Below are 19,664 nucleotides of genomic sequence, written 5' to 3'. Positions count from 1 at the left end.
TGTGTTGGTATGATTTCAAAGCAAAGAGCATCAACAAATAGGCATCCACAAACAAAACTCCCCCCAAGCTAGAATTAGGCCATGTCCTCAAGGCCTAAAACTAAGCAAGGAGGGGCACAGCTACCCATCCACCCAAATGCCCCAACATGATATATGCCCGTCCCGTAAAGAATGCATAAGAGTCGGAAGGATGTTACCGGAAGTATCGTGGGAGCAAGTCCCGCAAAGACCCGGGTAAAACCCGAACAAACTCACCAAAAATGGACGGACAAGGCACAAGGTGGAAAGTGAGAACCCACCGCAAAGAATCAAACCAAAATAGTGCTCAAGAACCGCGGGGTGCCTCCCGGTAGCGCTCGTTTAACGTCATTAGCTTGACGAATCCCCCCAAATTCATGGGGGGTCATGGAGATCTATGGAAGCAATGGAACCAATGGGATCGCCTAAGTAATAATGCTTGAGGCGATGACCATTCACCTTGAAAGGAGCCGTATTATCATTCTGGATCTCAATAGTACCGTGCGGGAAAACCCGAACAACAATGAAAGGACCGCTCCACCGGGACTTGAGTTTACCCGGAAACAATTTCAACCGCGAGTTATAAAGGAGGACTTGCTCCCCCTCCTTGAACTCTCTCTTTTCGATCCGGGAATCATGATATTGTTTAGACCGGGCCTTGTAGATGCTCGCCGAGTCATAAGCATTCATGCGGAGTTCCTCCAACTCATGAAGGTCAAGCAAGCGTCTCTCTCCCGCACTAGTCAATTCGAAATTCAGGGTTTTGATGGCCCACATAGCCTTGTGCTCAAGCTCCACCGGCAAGTGGCAATTCTTGCCATAGACAAGCTTGTAAGGAGTCATGCCTATAGGTGTTTTGAAAGCCGTTCTATACGCCCATAAGGCATCACCAAGCTTGACGGACCAATCCTTGCGGTTCTTGGCAACCGACTTTTCAAGAATAGACTTGATTTCACGATTAGTAACTTCCACTTGGCCACTAGTTTGGGGATGATAGCCAACACCAACCTTATGATGAACCCCATATTTCCGCAAGAGTGCCTTGAATTTTCCATGGGCGAAATGGGATCCGCCATCACTAATCACAGCCCTAGGAACCCCAAAACGCGGAAAAATGACCTTTTTGAAGAGGTTGAGAACCACTTTGTGATCATTGGTAGGCGAAGCAATGGCCTCCGCGCACTTGGAGACATAATCAACCGCAACAAGGATGTAGAGGTTTCCATAAGAAGAGGGGAAAGGGCCCATGAAATCAATGCCCCATACGTCGAACACCTCTAATTCCAATATTGGATTTTGCGGCATCTCATGACGTTTGGAAATATTCCCCGTCCGTTGGCAACGATCACAAGCCTTGACAAATGCCCAAGCATCCCGGAAAAGGGTGGGCCACCATAGCATGCATTGAAGTATCTTGGAGGCGGTTCGATCACCCCCCATATGCCCACCACAAAGGGAAGAGTGGCACATACGGAGAACACTTGGGAACTCCTCATCCGGAACACACCTCCGTAAGAGGCCATCCGGGCACCTTCTCAACAAAGTGGGCTCATCCCAAATGTAGCGTTTAGAATCATGCTTCAACTTGCGGCGTTCTTGAGATGTGAGCTCTTCTGGAATTGCCCCGCAAGCCAAGTAATTTACAATATCAACAAACCAAGGGAGTTGAGTGCTCCCAACCATATACAAAGTGTCATCTCTCAAGGCATCCTCGATAGGAACATCATCTTTAGCTACACTTCCAAGTTCTAACCGAGAAAGGTGGTCGGCCACCACATTCTCGGCTCCCTTCTTATCTCGAATCTCAATGTCAAACTCTTGGAGAAGAAGCACCCAACGAATGAGTCTCGGTTTGGCCTCCTTCTTTGCCATAAGATAACGAATGGTCGCATGATCCGTGTACACAATTGTCTTTGACCCTACCAAATAAGTCCTAAACTTTTCAAAAGCATGCACTATGGCGAGAAATTCTTTCTCGGTCGTGGTGTAATTTGCTTGTGCTTGGTTGAGGGTTTTAGACATATAATAGATCACATGAAGCTTCTTGTCTTTCCTTTGACCAAGGACTCCCCCAACAGAGAAATCACTTGCATCACACATTAACTCAAAAGGTAGAGACCAATCCGGAGCTTGAACTATAGGGGTAGATATGAGAGCATTCTTGATGGTGTCAAAGGCTTTGAGACATGCGGAGTCAAAATGAAAATCACATTCCTTTTGGAGGAGGTTGGTGAGAGGCCGGGCGATCAAAGAAAAATCCTTAATGAACCGCCTATAGAAACCGGCATGCCCAAGAAAAGACCGAATCCCCTTAACATTTACCGGGGGAGGTAACTTCTCTATCACTTCGATTTTTGCTCGATCAACCTCAATCCCACGATGAGACACCTTGTTCCCTAGAACAATTCCTTCCTCCACCATGAAGTGGCACTTTTCCCAATTGAGAACCAAGTTGACCTTTTCACACCTTGCAAGACACTTCCCAAGATTGATGAGGCATTCGTCATAGGTGGATCCTCCCACCGAGAAGTCATCCATGAACACCTCCATCTCTTCTTCAAGCATATCACCAAAAATGCTCATCATACACCTTTGGAACGTTCCGGGAGCATTACAAAGCCCGAGTGGCATCCGCCTATAAGCAAACGTTCCATAGGGACAAGTGAAAGTAGTTTTCTCTTGGTCTTCCGGATTAATTGGGATTTGAAAGAATCCGGAATAACCATCAAGAAAACTAAAGTACTTGTGCTTGGTTAGACGCTCAAGAATTTGGTCAATGAATGGGAGGGGGAAGTGATCCTTTTTGGTAGAGAGGTTGAGTTGACGATAGTCGATACACATGCGCCACCCGGTCACCGTCCGGGTGGAAATAAGCTCCCCATGTGAATTCTTGACTACCGTCATCCCTCCTTTCTTTGGAACCACATGGACCGGGGATACCCATCGGCTATTCGAGATAGGATAGATAACCCCGGCTGCCAAAAGCTTCAGGATTTCCTTCTTAACCACCTCTCCCATAGGTGGGTTAAGTTTTCTTTGCCTCTCACGATGTGGGACAGCATTGTCCTCAAGCTCAATATGATGCATGCAAAGGGTTGGGCTAACACCTTTCAAATCACCAATGGTGTAGCCCAAAGCCCCTTGATGACGTTTCAAAACATTAATGAGCTTGAGCACTTGCTCGTCATCTAAAGAGGAATTGATAATGACGGGGTAAGAAGAATTTGGACCAAGAAATACGTACCTTAAGCTCGAAGGTAGAGGTTTTAGCTCTACCTTGGGAGCTTCCTTACCAATTTGGGAGGCATGATCATCCAAAGCCTTCTTTCCATCAAGCACAAGCATGCAATGTTCCGATTGATCACAAGGTGGGGTAGAATCCATTAGTCTCTTGTATTTAGCCGCTTCAACTCCTTGATCACCTAAGCCATCTCTATTCAAAAGAGCAAACTCAAGTGGGTCGTTAGTGGTGAGAAAATGCTCATGCATGTCATGCACCAAAGGGTCAAAAGAGTCTACCAAGAAACATTTCTCATTGGTAGAGCTAGGGTAGCTCATGGTTTTATTCAAGTCAAAGAACAAGCTATCCATCCCTACTTTCAAGGTAATGTTCCCTTGCTTGACATCAATTATAGCCCCCTCCGTGGCTAAGAATGGGCGGCCTAGAATAATAGGGACATGCACGTCCTCATCAATGTCTAGGACCACGAAATCAACGGGGATCACAAGTCTACCAACTCTCAAAGGTACATCATCAATCTTGCCGATAGGATATTTGACCGAACGATCGGCAAGTTGCAATGTAATGTTGGTTGGGACAAGATCACCAACATCAAGCTTGGAGAATACCGAATAGGGCATTAGACTAACACTAGCCCCCAAATCACACAAGGCATTGCTTATTTCTAGCTCCTTGATAGCACAAGGGATAGTAAAACTACCCGGGTCTTTGAGTTTGGGTGGCATTTTGTTAAGAATAATAGCACTACAATTTTCGGTGAGATTCACCGTCTCCTTTACGTCACAATTTTGCTTCCCACTCAAGATTTCCTTAAGGAATCGTGAGTAGGTAGGCATTTGTTTTAACGCATCTGTAAAGGGGAGAGTGATATGCAATTTCCGAAGGATCTCTAGAAATTTTGCGAATTGCACATCCAACTTGTGTCTTATGAATCTTTGGGGATAGGGAAGTTTAAGAGTGGGGAGAGGTAAAAGAGTTGCCACTTTGGGGGTGGTAGGATCACTTTCATCATTAATGAGAGGCTCCTCTTCTACCACATCATTGTCACTCGACTCAATGACTCCCTCTTGATCTTCCCCATTGGGTTTAGAAACCTTATTAGCTCTAGGAACGTCATCAAGGATTTTTCCACTCCTTGTCACTATAGCATTCATTTGCCTTAGAGTATGACTTTTGGGTGGAAGAATGGTAAGCGCATGATGTTCCCTAACGGTACTAGCAAGTTGAGCTAATTGGTTTTCAATCACCTTCAATTGAGTGTTGGATTGTTTGAATCCATCCTCAAACTCAATGTTCTTCTTGACTTGCGCCCCCACAAACGACTCCATGAGAGCCTCAAGATTCGACTTGAGAGGCGGGAGTGGTGGAGGTGCAACGCCATAACCACTTGGGTTGGATTGATATTGGTTGCCAAAGGTCCTCGGTCCATTGAATCCGGGAGGTGGCAAATGAGATGCACCATAAGGAACTCCCGAGTTCAAAGGATAACCCCCACTTAAGGCACCCCTAAATTGCCCATAAGAGTAATTATAACCCCCTCCACCTTGATGGTTGGGATTATAACCCCCTTGGTTGTATTGGCCTTGATTGCCAAAACCTTGAGATTGACCGTAGGGCGCTTGGCTTTGATAGCCTTGTGCTCTATAGCCACCTCGGCCTTGGTTATCATACCCACTTCCTTGGCCATAGCCTTGGTGGGGACCATACATGGAGGGCCCTCTAGGTTGCCTAGCAAAATTAGGATTGTTAGGGTTATCATTCCTAGACCTCTCATTGATGGCATTAGCATACTCTACATCAAAATCTCCTTCATACGAAGGGCCATAATCCACAAATGACAAGTTATGAACTAGAGGGCATGCATCGGGGGAATGATTATAGTCTTGGCAATTTTCACAAAAGAATGTGCCCGGAGGCATTGAGCCATAAGAACTAACCTTGCCCTTCCCCTTATTGAGAAGAGTGGCCGAAGGAGATGGAATTATGGACGGAGATGGTGGCTTGCTTGCTGCACTTCCCGCAAATGGTGTATTCTCAAGCTTCTCTAATCTCGAGCTAAGCTTCTCTATCATCCGTGCTTGCTCTATGGCGTACACCGGACCCTTTCCATCCTCAATCCTACTTTTCCCATCATAACTTCTTGCACCTACATGCCAAGATTGGTAGTTTTGAACTACATCTTCAATTATCTCCTCAATTTGATCTTCCGTTTTGTTCATGATGGGGCCTCCTGCGCCCGCATCCAAACTTGTTTTCGAGCTTGGACTCAATCCTAGGTAAAAAGTTTGTAGCAACAACCACTTGGGAATCCCATGATGAGGGCATTCCCTTTGGTATTCCTTGAATCGGTCCCAAGCCTCGAAAAGTGATTCATCACGGCCTTGCTCAAATGATTGAATCTTGTGGCGAAACTCCACCGTCTTCCCATGAGAATATAACTTGTTCAAGAAGGCACTAAGCTAGTTACTTCATTCCATGTGCAAAGTGAGTTGGGCTTGACCTCCTTGTCAAGCCAATCACTAGCACGACCAAGCAAAGAGAAGCGGAACAAAGTCAACCTCACATAATCCGAGGTCACACCGTTGTGTTTTATTGTGTCACAATAGTGTTCAAACTGCTTGAGATGCTCGTGAGGCGACTCATTGCTTTTCCCACAAAAGGGATGACTTTGCACCAAATTGATCAAGGCGGGCTTGATCTCAAAATTATTAGCACATGTTGTTGGTGCTTGAATCCCACACGTAGCCTCAAATGCTCCCGGTATTCCCAAGTTCTTAACCGGAAGAGCCATGTTCTCACTAGCTTGCTCACTCACTTCTTGTTCCATGTCAACACTCAAAGCCTCAAACCTATTATGATTTGACGAGCTAGAACGAGCACGCCTAAGTCTCCTTAAAGTCCTTTCCAATTCAAGGTCAAGAGGATGGAGGATCCTTTGACGAGCACGTGAGCAATGCAAAGGAAAAACTAAAGCAAGAATGGAATATTTTTGTATTTTCAATTAATGAACTAGTCTCAACTAAACTCAATAACAACGACCGTTCCCCGGCAATGACGCCATTTTGATAGGCGTGTTTTCCGTCGTTGATAGAAAACCACCTATGCAAACAATATTTATAAAACCACTTCAACTACCGGCAAGCGGTAAGCAAAGGGATCGTCCCAAAGAAACGGTGAATTATTGAGTTGGAAGTCAATCTAGTTCGATCAAGGATTTGTTTTGAATTGTCACTTTTAAGAGTCTAAAAACAAATAAAGAACTATGTAAAATTGAATCAAGAAAGGGAAATGCTAGGGAGTCGGGGATAGCCTAGGGAAACCGGGGGAAATCAATTCAACTATTTAGTAATGGTGATTATGCAACGAAATGGTGATTAGGCAAACGGCATCTAAAGACGAACCCGCCACCTCTCGGATAGGGAACGCTAAGCGTGTAATCCACGGAAGAGCTTTCGCCTAATCCTAGACTAAACTAACTAGCATATAATAGGTACCGCCATTTGATCAACACAAGATAGGTCCACAATGTCTTGCCAAACCTATCATATGGTTCCACGGAAATCTAATCGAATAGCATTTGCAACTACCACTCAACTAGCATGGATTTCCTATCATCAAACCTTATTTAATCACATGAATCAACCAACAATCAATTATCTATTTCCCCTAATTCATCCCCTAGTTTCTCCCCTTTCCCTAACCTAAAACTACTCACTAATCATCCTAACAATCAAGCTATCCATTAGTTCAAAACTAGCTATCATGAAATTAAAGGAGGAGAAGTAGAGAATAGGAAACTCAATTGCACAATCAAATCAAAAACTGAAAATCAAAGTAACAAGCAAAATTGAAATCAAGAACTCAAGGTAATGAGGAATTGCAAAACAATTATCAACTAAGCAAGTGAAAGAATTAAAGAACTAATAATTCAATTGCATAAAGAAGAGAAGAGTTGAAGAAAACTACTGAATTGATGCTTGGAATTGAAGAGTTTCTCTCTCTAGATTGAAGAACAAAATCACAAAACCTCTAGAATTGAAAGTGTAAAAATATGAAATGTAAAATATGAAAGCGTAAAATGAAAATAATCAAAAATCCTATTTATACTAAACCCCAAAAATAAGAGTTTTAAACTCGAAAACTGAATCCCGCGCAGCCGTGCGAACGTGCAGACCCAGGTGCGATCGCATCAGTGCGATCGTGTTGTGCATCAATGCGAACGGGCCCTATGACGATTCTTCTCCTTCGTGCCGTGCGATCGTGCCCAACAACCGTGCGATCGCACGGCTGTGACTTGGCTAAACCTTAGAAAATCCTTGTGTGCTCGCACGGGAATTTAGTGCGAGCCCACCGAAATTCCGTGCGAGCGGGCTCCTCTGCGGTGCGATCGCACAAAATCACTCATAGTTCCTGCATCGATTTTCCGGATTTGTGCGAGCACACGAATTTGAGGCACGAGCGCACACACTGCCTTGACTTTTGGAGCTAACTCTGTAGACCCGTGCGAGCGCACAAAATGTCCATGCGATAGCACGGCACTGCCTTGACTTTTGGAGCCAACTCTGTAGACCCGTGCGAGCACACAAAATGTCCATGCGATCGCACGGCACCTGTTCGAGCAAATCTCAGCTGTTTTTCCATCATTTTCAACATTATCTCCTGAAACCACAAATATGGAAAAGGGGAATAAAAGAATAGCAAAACTATATAAAACTAACAAAAAAGAATAATAAAACTCTATAAAATCCTAGCCTAGAGCGACATAAATGTCGCTCATCACTCGTGTTTTTATTATTTTATTTTCGTTTTATTTTCAATTTTATCGATTCGCCCCTCGCCTTTATCTTATGCAAGCTACGTGCTCGGGATCCAAGTCGAATATTTGAATATCAACTGAAGTCTATAGTTCGTAGAATAATTTATAAGATACAAATAACACTAATTTTGAACACTTTGATCTAAATATTTATTGAGGAAACTACCTACAATATAGATGGACATTGTCAAACCACAATATAGATGGATATTGTTGTTGGATTTTGTGATGGTAATGTCCTTCTATATTGTTGGTAATTACCTTAAGCCTTTTTATATCATCTAAAATAAAAAGGATTCATCTTATGGCAGTAATTTTTATATTATTTTAATAAAATATTAAACCTCCATGTCTAAATTTATTTCAAAGTAAATTTATTTAATTAAATTATGGTCAAAGTAAATTTATTTAATTAAATTAAACCTCCATCTTAGCCATGGTCTTTTGCTTTATCTATTTATGCTTAAATTATTTTCTTTTCTTTTAATAACTCGTGTTTTATATTTTATTTTGTTTTATATTCAATTTTCTCGATTACTTAGTTAGAACAATTACTTAGTTTCATCGAGTTTATTAAAATATTCATTTGATTTGATGCAAGTCTTCTAAGAGATGTCTATTCTTTAAAGCCACTTCTAAAGTCCTTAAGAATAAGTGTTCGGATTTTCTGAAGAACTTTGAAAAGCCTCCGGAATGTCCGTTTATGTTTGTTGTTCGCCTCGAAGACTTTCGAGGTCTATTTTCTCCCACTTGTCATTTTGGAAACGAATCTCTAAAAGGACATTATTTCGAGCAAACAAACATTATGTTTTCAAAAATTCGTGGTAGAAACAATACTCTTGTGTCTCATTTGAATAAATCACAATGAAACGTATATCTATATTTGGGCCTTATTTTGTTGAATAACAAACACTAAGCTACCACTGAGTTTAGCAACTCTTTAGAAATATATTATTGAAAAGATATTCTGAAATTACTTTTCAATAGCTTTGACGAATTTGGTTTAGTTTGGTGGTAGTTGAGCATTTTGTTTTTGAAATTATAGGAAAAGTCTTTATGATTCATCATTGATCGAATCAAGTACTTATTGACTTCGATCATTCCAACGTAGATATGATATATCTTATGGAGCTAGATCGTGAAACTACAACACACAATCATTGATGATCATTTTTGGTCTTAAAGTAATCATTGTCATGATCTAACCTAGATCTTTATGATTTCTTGCCAAGTGGATTTTATACTTCTTAATCTTTGAACTAGCCAAACAGATTCAAACTTATATCACATTGAGTAAATAAACCAATATTCACTCAAATCTAGGTGAAATAATAAAGTCATAAAATTTTTTTTAGCTTTGAACTCTATTGTCTAGGCGTTCTAACAATAGTTCATATCTTTTGTTACTTTCAACAAGTAAGACTAGCTTGTCTTGAATGATCTAGAAATCAATCAACTTTCAAAAGTCCATCAAAATAGAGATTTTGAATGTTAATTTGTTGATATGGTCTAAGCAACAATGCCAAAGATTAGTGGAACTCAAATCAAGGGGTTGATTTGAACGTAGTAAAGTTTTATTGTTAAAGAGTTGTTTGTTTTAATCAAGCATATTGACTCAACCCGTTAATGACCATTTTATTCAAATAAACAAACAAACATTGTTTTTGTTTTTCTTGAATGTGAGTCTTTATGTGTTTGAAAACATAAATTTAGGTATGCTGATTATGGAACAAAATAGCCATTAAGTTCCAGCCTTGGAAGGACTTAAAATAAACTAGATGACCCTACAACTAATGTAGCATTACCATGCTTCATTTCCCAATTGTAGGCCATTAGTGTAGCCTAGCTTCCATTGTTTGAGTTATTACCGAAGTAAGAACCTCAAGCGGTATATGATACCAAGGAAGTTTGTTTGCTAGGACACTTCTCTTTAAACATAAACTTATAGGTAGAAACAGAATCGTAAATTCCTTTCATTTGTTCCTTGTTTTCCTATTTCTTGTACCCTTTCTTATAGTCTTAAGAATTGAATTATTTAGTGTTGACTTTTATACTTTGTTAGACATGTCCAATGTCACTCCAACAAAGTTCTTAACCATTTAATTTATGTTGAACATTTTGCTTCAACTAGATGATCTTACCAGAAGCTTCTAAAGTTCTCTAAGCATCGATCTATACGAATGTCTAGGGACTAGACTCATTCGTGAATTAAATGGACAAAGATATTAGGTTGTTAACCATTGGTAAAGCTGAGCGTTTAAACTCAATGCTTTATGATCTCAAAACTATATTGTATGTTGAATTCACAAGCACCAATCGGTTTGCCATTTGACTTTGATATTCGAAAACAACCATAAAAGTCGCTATAAGAAACGTACATTTTAAATTGCTCACTTTCTCTCATTTCCGTGAATCGTTATTGGATTCACTACCAATCGAGGAAATTTACTATTACCTTTCTAAAAGGATTTACTGCAGTGCAAGATATTTAATTATAAACAATAATTAAAACATACATTGAAGCATGCAAAGTCTAAACATTTATCATGATTAATAACTTGAAAATTAAAGCATTCATGCAATTTAAACAAGTCATTGGCATTTTATTCGATTTTATTGTTCCGGCAGGTGTGAATAAAATGATTCCAAGATCCTTAAATCATTGAAGAATTAAGCACATTATGTATTTAGACTCAATTCTAAAATATTTTAGGTAAGAAAAGCCTTTGCTAATAGTCTATAAACTACTCTTGGTTGATAGGTACGTCTAAGAACTTATTAGGTAAACCTATCGCATTTGCCACGATATAAAAGGACTCCTTACTTATATCGTTGAGTTTCACCAAAACTAACATGTACGCACAATTATTTGTGTACCTTACCCCTTTAGAATCAATAAGTAACACCTCGTTATGGCGGAAAACTATTACTATGATTGATGTAAAGGTTAACTAAGTAAGTGTTATTTTGGCATGGCACCTTTTAACTCAATTTTTTAAGTTTGGAACTTAAGGCTCTTACTATGTTGGTTAGATTTTAAGTGAACTAAAACCCTTAATCATGCAACATAATCAAGCCATAATCTCATGCATAATTAAGACATATTTAAAGCAATAAATAACTTAAAACATGCATAAGATATAAATGTGATCTAGTATGGTCCGACTTCATCTTGAAGCTTCAATTTCAAAGTCCGTCTTGAAAATGGATTGGAAACTCCGTCTTGAATTTCACCATGGGAGGCGCCATTTTCTTCAAATAGGATAAGCTATAATTAAACTAATTACAACTATTTGATGGTACGCAGACCATATTTAAAAGCAATAAAATTTGGTACTTTAGACCAATATTACATTCAAATTAATGGTACACATACCATATTTACTATCCTATTTGGGCCATACTAGTCACTTTTCAATAACCTGCAAAATAGTACATATACAATATATACCATTCACCCATTCATTATCATGAATGTTCCACATAACTGGTTAGTAGAACATGTTATGCATCACATAAATATTTGCAGCAATTAATCAAGGCTTCCAATAATCTACCAATTATTCAATCCTTATTAATTCTAATCAAGTTGTTTTAACCTTAAAGGAATGTAGACCTAATCAAGAGTTTATGACTAAAACGCTCCCACTTAAACCAATAAATTTACATGCTTTACTAATTTTAAACATAAAAATGTATTTCCTAGTCTAACCGGAAACATACAAATTTAATTAAAATTTAAAGCTCATATAAATTTATACTTGAATCCTTTTAATTTATTTTCAGTTGAATTAAATGAATGAATTTAAATTAATTCAAGGTTTTAATTTTAGTAAAATAATTAGTATAAATTAGAATTTATAATAATTAGATTATTCAAAATTAAATTCTGAGAAAACAATTTAAATTATGAATTTTAAAATTAATTAAAATCGTTTCCGAACTGATCGAAAATTCAAAATTAAAATTAAAACGAACCAATCGGGTCAAGACTAGGCCATGGCCTTGCGCCCATGCCTCATCAAGTCCAACAAGCAACAAACCCCTTGTCACTCGATTGATCGTACGTACCGCAAAGCCAAAGCAACAACGCACCAATGCAACAGGCCCAGCGAGCCACGCTTGCGCGCAGCCCACTCGCCCATTGCATTGGCACGCTGTCGTGCATGTCGTTGCCTTGGCGTGCTTGCTGGGCGAGGCAACGCACGTTGTGGCGCAGCATCCATCGCTGCCCACGCGTGCTTGCCTTGCTCGCTGCACTTGCCTCTCGCCCCATCGCCCATTGAGCCCCACCCGGCCAGCTCCATTGCTTCGCGTGCGTTCCCCAGCTTGTTGCTCGTTGAATTTGTACCGCACGGGTGACGAGCTCCCTTGCTCGTCGTCGCGTTCCCCAGCTTGTTGCTCGTTGAATTTGTACCGCACGGGTGACGAGCTCCCTTGCTCGTCGTCGCGTGCCCGCACTATACAACACCCCTTAAGGGTAACACGTAGCGTCCTTTGCTTTGTGCGTGCAACAATCATGAGCGTATTTCATAAAAATTAAAACTTTTTAATTCAAAATTAATGACAAATTAATAAATCATATTAATTTCATAATTTTAGGGCGAAAAATCAAAATTTTATTAATCAATTAATTTCCGATTATCATGGATTCAAATCTAGGTCATAAAAATTTAAAATTTATCATAAATTAACAATTTTTATGGTGGTTTTTAATCATAGATACCTAATTAAATCGTTAATTAATTATGAAAATCAAATCAATTCTAAATTATTCGAATTTCAACAAATTAATTACAATTACAAATTAGGTTGTATATTTAACAAGCTTAGGCATTCAATGTTTGTTAAACATATACAGTAGGTCAATCAAAATTCAAGATTTAACAACAAGGATCGCAAATATTTAAATTTAACATCTTAAAATTACAAACTTTGCATTCGAAAAACTAAAACCTCCGAAAAGTCATAGTTAGGCTTCGAATTTGGGAATTCTGGGTTCGGCCAAAAAATAGTAATTTTGTCAAAATTTTAGAATGCCTTTTACATGCGAAATTGACACAAAAATCACTCGATTTCGTTGAGTAACGAAGAAACTGCCGAAAAACTGCGTACATATAATTAAATAAACGCAAATTTGCAATTAATTACAATTACGAAAATTAATCACCCCTTTAATTCCTTGCAAATTTATAAAATTTAACCATGTTAAGCAATTATTATGGAATTAATTAGAGGCTCGTGATACCACTGTTAGGTTATGATACATATAAATGAATATAAATCATGCGGAAAAACCATAAAAGCCAGGATTCCAAATTAATTGTCACATAACAACTAGCATAATTAGGATGCATACTCTTTGTAGTGTGCCCTCCCTTGCTGCGCCCGAACCGAACAAGAGCAAGTCTTTAGGACTCCAAGTGTCGTCCCTCCGTAGAAAGTCTACAGCACGTCCGGATCCGCCTTAAGATTGACTAACTAGAATCGCCCTTAAGGTACTATTATTTTCGGCAATATGTGCAAAATAGATGACTGAATTTTAGCTCAAAATTCTCTCTTTTGAATACTTAAAACTCGTTATAAATTGTGAGCATTAATCACATATTTATAGGCTATGGAAAAAGTAATCGAATCCTACTAGGATACGAATTAATTAACTAGAATCTAATTTAAACTCTAATAATTAATTTATCCATTAGGAATAGGAATTTAATCATTAAACAAATCCTACACGATTTAGGTTTCGTACGGAAGCACAGACACTACACGAGCATGACCCGCAGGCCATGCCCGCGCACAGCCCACGCGGCCGCTCAGCCCAGGCGAGCTACGAAGCCCACGCGAGCTACGCAGCCTGCTCACAACCATGCTCGCAGCCACGGCCTGCTGGGCCTGGCCTTACGCTGGGCCTGGCGTGGCCTTGTCTGTTTGTGTGGTGCGTGGGCTTGCTGGACGCGGGCCTGGCTTCGTGCTGGGCCTTCGTCTAGCAAGCTCGTCCGATGCTAATTCGTTCGACGCGCTTCCGATTAATCTCCCGATTCCGGAATTCATTTCCAATACGAACAATATTTAACATTTCCGATTCCGGAATTAATTTCTGTTTCGAACAAATATTTAATATTTCCGTTTTCGGAATTATTTTCCGATTCCGATAATATTTCCGATTCTGACAATATTTCCGTTTCCGGCAATATTTCTGATTCCGGCAATATTTCCATTTCTGATAATATTTTCCGATACGTACCATGTTTCCGTTTCCGGCAACATCTACGATTTAGATAATATTTATATTTCCGATACGATCCATATTTCCGTTTCCGACAATATCATCGTTTCCGGAGTATTCATTTATTTGCCTTTGACGATCTCAGCTCCCACTGAAACCAAGATCCGTCGATTTCGAATATTCATAGATGGAGTATTTAATGTCATTAAATACTTGATCCGTTTACGTACTATTTGTGTGACCCTACGGGTTCAGTCAAGAGTAAGCTGTGGATTAATATCATTAATCCACTTGAACTGAAGCGGCCTCTAGCTAGGCATACAGTTCACTTGATCTCACTGAATTATTAACTTGCATAATTAATATTGAACCGCATTTATTATACTTATCATTAAATGCATACTTGGACCAAGGGCATTATTTCCTTCATTAACCTCAAGTATAAATATTTTATAACCCTAACTAACCAATCCTCACCACTTCTCTAGCCCCTCTCTCTCTCTCTCTCTCTCTCTCTCTCTCTCTCTCAAATTGGAAGCTCTCAAGGAGATTTCGGGCATCATGTCCTCACTATCACCAACTAAAGCTATGAACATGGAGATTCAAATCGCATTTTAGATTTTTAGATTTTATTTGATTGTATTTTGTCATTTAGATCTGAAATTTTATTTGGTTTTATGTTTATGAGTATTAAAATTATAATTTTTCAAGTTAATCCTTGTATATTAACTCATGGATTTTTGAATGAATTTCTTTGAGCTTGTCTTTGCAAATTCAATCTGGATCTATTCTGATTTGTTAAAATTCTTGGCATTTTCAAGTTTTTTATTGATTTATGCTTCAGATATAGGTGTTACCCAATTCTACTAACTACCCATCTTTGGATTCAAACGATATAATTTTTTTTAATTCAACTGTTCCTCGAAATTTTGATGACATGAAAGCTACTGGGAGTGTGAGGAATAATATGATGAATAGTGCATTAAAGTGGAAGAAGACGACGATAATTGTTGGTTTTGAAATTAATTATAGAAATGTGGTAGTTACCAAATATGTGGTTGGACATTACAAACAAATTATCAACGTAGTGAAGATTGACAATGACCATACATAGTACTGGACATGACCAATCATAATTATTATTTTTTATTGGTTTTAATGCATAAATAAACTATATATTACGAGTCAAAAAGAATAAAAATCGTTAGTTAAACTAATGAAGATACAATATAAGAAACAAAGGTAAAAATGAATAAAAAGTATAATATTTATATTTAAAAATTGTTTAAGGTAACTACCAGCAATGTAGATGGACCATTACCAACACACAAAGCTAAGACCAAAGTCCTTGTACGTGTTTGGTAATTTCATTATATTTTGTGATTACCAAGTTGTAAATTATTTTGTCAATTTTGAAGAAACTTTATAGGTTTGGTCATGTCCAATATTAAGTATGGTCAGTTCCAATCTTCACTATAATGATGGTTTGTTTAGTAATGTCCAACCTCATGTTTGGTAATGACCACCGTTTTGTAATTAATTTTTAAATCAATAAAACTCATCGTCTTTTTCAATTTTAACGCATTGTCCATCATCTTCTCTCTCATACTCCCAGTAGGCAGTAGCTTCCATGGCTTCAAGGTTTCATGGAATAGCTGTAAACTCCCAAAAAAATAACAAAGACACCACACACTACAAGTCTACATCTTTTATTTATAGATCTAAAACAAAACACAATAAATTTGCAATACTTAGTTCTAAACTCTGGTACAACCAAAATAAATCTCCAACCACGCAAACTCAAAGGAATATATAGTAGTGAACTCCACCATAGATACCATAATGAATTGAAATTGTAAATTAAAAACTTAAATTTGTTTCAGAAAAATAATTTGAGAAATTAAAAAAACTTTAGGAGAGAGAAAATTTTGGAGAATTTTAAAAGAGAGAGAAATTCAGGGAATTTTAGGAGAGATAAATTTTTTGTAAATTTTTGTGAGGAGAAAGAAAATTTTGGGTTTTTAACAAAAATTGTAGATGAAAATTTTGGAAAACCGCCAAAATACTTGAATTTAAGGAACTTAAATTTGTTGAACCGCCAATTGTAAGTGCGTGTACTTTTTGTCCTAGTAAGTTAAGGTAGCTACCAACAACATAGATGGAAACTATCCAAAACAAGATATAATTGAAATTTTTGTTGGCTAATATGTTGGTAATGTCCATATATGTTGTTAGTAGTTACCATGAATACTTTTTATATCTAATTATTTCAAAATAGGTGTTTTCCCCCATTTGTTTTCAATTAATATGGAAAACCAATATATGATTTCCATTTCATATTGTTCACAATAGTGGAGCAAATGAGCTGATACTTTCGCGAACTACTCGCAAACAAGGTCAAACAAAACTCACCTAAACTTGTTTATTCGACCTTAGTCCACTAACATGCTTGTTTAGCAATAATTGTTATGTAAAAAACCCATATTTACAAAATAAAAATTAGAATTAGAATATGATATGAAATGTGCAGTGTTAGACATGAAATAGAAATTGAAACATCATTATTGAACATAAGGTTAGACATGACCAAACAAACCATTGAATCTTGAATCTTAAATAACTCAACTATAAATGATTTAAACGAAGAAAATAAATAAACTTTGTTTCTTATTTTATAGCCTCATTAGTTTTATTAACGATTTTTATTCTTTTTAACTCATATTTATATTATTTAATTATGTATTAAAACCAATAAAAATAATAATGAAGCTTATAATTATATTAAAAAAAATAAGAAAAATAAAAAAGTAATTAAAATCTTCAACAAATTAAGCTAAAAATTAAAATTAAAATGAAGAAAAATAAAATCATTAAACAATAAATTACTTAAGGTAATACCAATAACATAGATGGACATTACCAATATAATTCGAACAATGAAATATTATGTGAAGATATGAAATTAAATAATTGGTGACGATTAAACGTTGTTAGATTAAAAAAACTCATTGATGGATTCTCCAAAGTATATATCCCATGATCTTGAACGATTTAAGAGAATAAGGTTTAAAGTAATTTAATTGAGGTTATGTTCATTGATATAGTAATTTAATTGAAGTATATTGGGTTGTCATATTAATTATTAATAAATGATCCTTATATCGTAATTATATACTTTATTGTAGCTTAATTAGCTAATTAACAATATTTTTCTTTTTAAATCGTAATTATATAATTTATTTATTCATTAAAACCATCAAAAATAATAATTAAGTATATAATTTATATTTAAAAAACAAATAAAAAATGTAATTAAAAGCTTAAACAAATTAAGCTATAAATGAAAATTAATTTAAGAAAATAAGGGTGGATACTATTTACATTGTGTTTGGATACTATATATGGATTATGTTGGTAATAACCATAAGAACATAAGAATGGTAACGCACATCCATAAGAAAATGGTTAATACGTAGTTCTAAAAATAGTTTAAGGTAACTACCACCAATATAGATGGACATTTACCATAACATGTTTTCAACATATTGTCAATATATACTTAGTTCTAAAAATAATTTAAGGTAACTACCAACAATATAGACGAACATTTACCTATCGCAAAAATCAACAACAATGTCAATCTATATTTGCGTTTTGGTATGTCCTTATATTTTCTTGCAAGTTACCTCAAACAAATAGATTATAATAATTTTTTTTTATAATATTAATATCACGAGTGATTCACTTTTCAAGTTAATAGCTATATGTTCAAGAGTTTTTATTTATTGAAATAAGATAATAAGTAAAAGTATAATATTTCATTAAAAGAATATAAAAAATATTCATCATAAGATTTATCTTTTTATTTTAAAGGATATAAGTAAATATCAAAAAAAAAAAAAAAAAGAATGTCACGAATGATTCACTTTTCAAGTTAATACCTACATGTTAAAGAGTTTTTATTTATTGAAATAAGATAATAAGTAAAAGTTTAATATTTCATTAAAAGAATATAAAAAATAATCATCATAAGATTTATCTTTTTATTTTAAAGGATATAAGTGAATATAAAAAAAAGGGAAAAAGTAGTCGCATGAAGATTCGAACCTCAAACTATGGGGTGTCAATACAAAGAATTTATATGCTCATAACCACCAAGACATAATTGCTTTCATGTCACTTGGAAGCATAATTTAAGATATAAACCATAACTTAAACTGGAAGATTTTAAAAAAAAAATTTGGGCCCTAATTAGCCCAACCCGGTTAGGGCGAACAACCACCACACTGCAACTGCCGGCGCCGAGTCACAGCCGCGAGTCCGCGACCCATGCCCCTTTGTCGCACCTGAATAATGCCGCTTGTCACCCCGTCAAAGTAAGAAACTCACCGGCCTCTCCTCCACGCCGCACCCAGACATCGCAAAACCCCCTAAACTCGCCTCAAGCCGCAACCACCACCTGCTTCTGACGCAACCCACAACCTCTCTCCCCCCGCCCACGCGCGCTGAGCAGCGGCACCCAGTGCCCACGACGACGCGGTGTCCCCAGAAACGCCGCTCCCCCACCCTCACCGTCGCACCACCCACCAGGAGAGAGAAATTTCAAACCCCCATTTTTAATTAAGTTTGGCTATTTATCTTAATTAATCTAACTATTAATTTTTACACTTTTCGAAAATACAAATAATTAATTTTGGAATATTCAGAAATTACAAAAATTATTTTCATAAAAAAAATGTGTATTTAAATTTAAGGATAAAAACAATTAAAATCATTAAAATCATTAAAATATATTATTTGTGTTAAATTTAAAGATAAAATAAAAGCATTTTTTGTGGCCCATATTAATTCTAAGCAATGGTCATTTTTATGATGACCATGATAGTTGATTTATGGATATTACTCTTATAAGAATTGATTTATTGAAACATTATCCTTTTATTTATGACCTTATGAATTGTTGATAAATATTTTTAGGGACGGCATGGTCGCGAATCTCTAATAAATTCGAATTTATTTATATGGGAAATAGAATCCCGGAGTTTAAGTCGTTAGTTTAAGACTACTGTTACTCCAAATTTCTAATGTTGGGTTTCTTATATGATTACTTGAACTTATAGATTTATTCATTTAATTATGTTCTAGAGGATAACATATCCATAGGGACGACATGGTCCCCGGAGATGAGCACGCCAAGCCCGGACGACATGGCCCAATGGGTTACTCTCGGGTGGCATGATCAGAAGTTCGTTTGGTTAGAGTTGTCGTTCAAATTCTAGAATTTACCCCGAACGACATTGTCCAATGAGTTTACTCACGGGTGGCATGATCTGTGAGCTAGGTTTGAGAGTGTTGCCATA

The 19,664-nt window shown here is 37.1% G+C and overlaps 1 pseudogene; it reads left to right on the top strand.

Moving 5' to 3' along the window:
• Positions 1 to 5,566: 5,566 nt before the first annotated feature.
• On the top strand, positions 5,567 to 5,667 carry LOC130460446 (uncharacterized; annotated as a pseudogene).
• Positions 5,668 to 19,664: the final 13,997 nt, after the last annotated feature.

This window comes from Spinacia oleracea, chromosome 4, assembly GCF_020520425.1.
Source record: "Spinacia oleracea cultivar Varoflay chromosome 4, BTI_SOV_V1, whole genome shotgun sequence".
Classification (NCBI taxonomy): Eukaryota; Viridiplantae; Streptophyta; class Magnoliopsida; order Caryophyllales; family Amaranthaceae; genus Spinacia; species Spinacia oleracea.
This window is presented reverse-complemented; position numbering and strand designations above follow the sequence as displayed.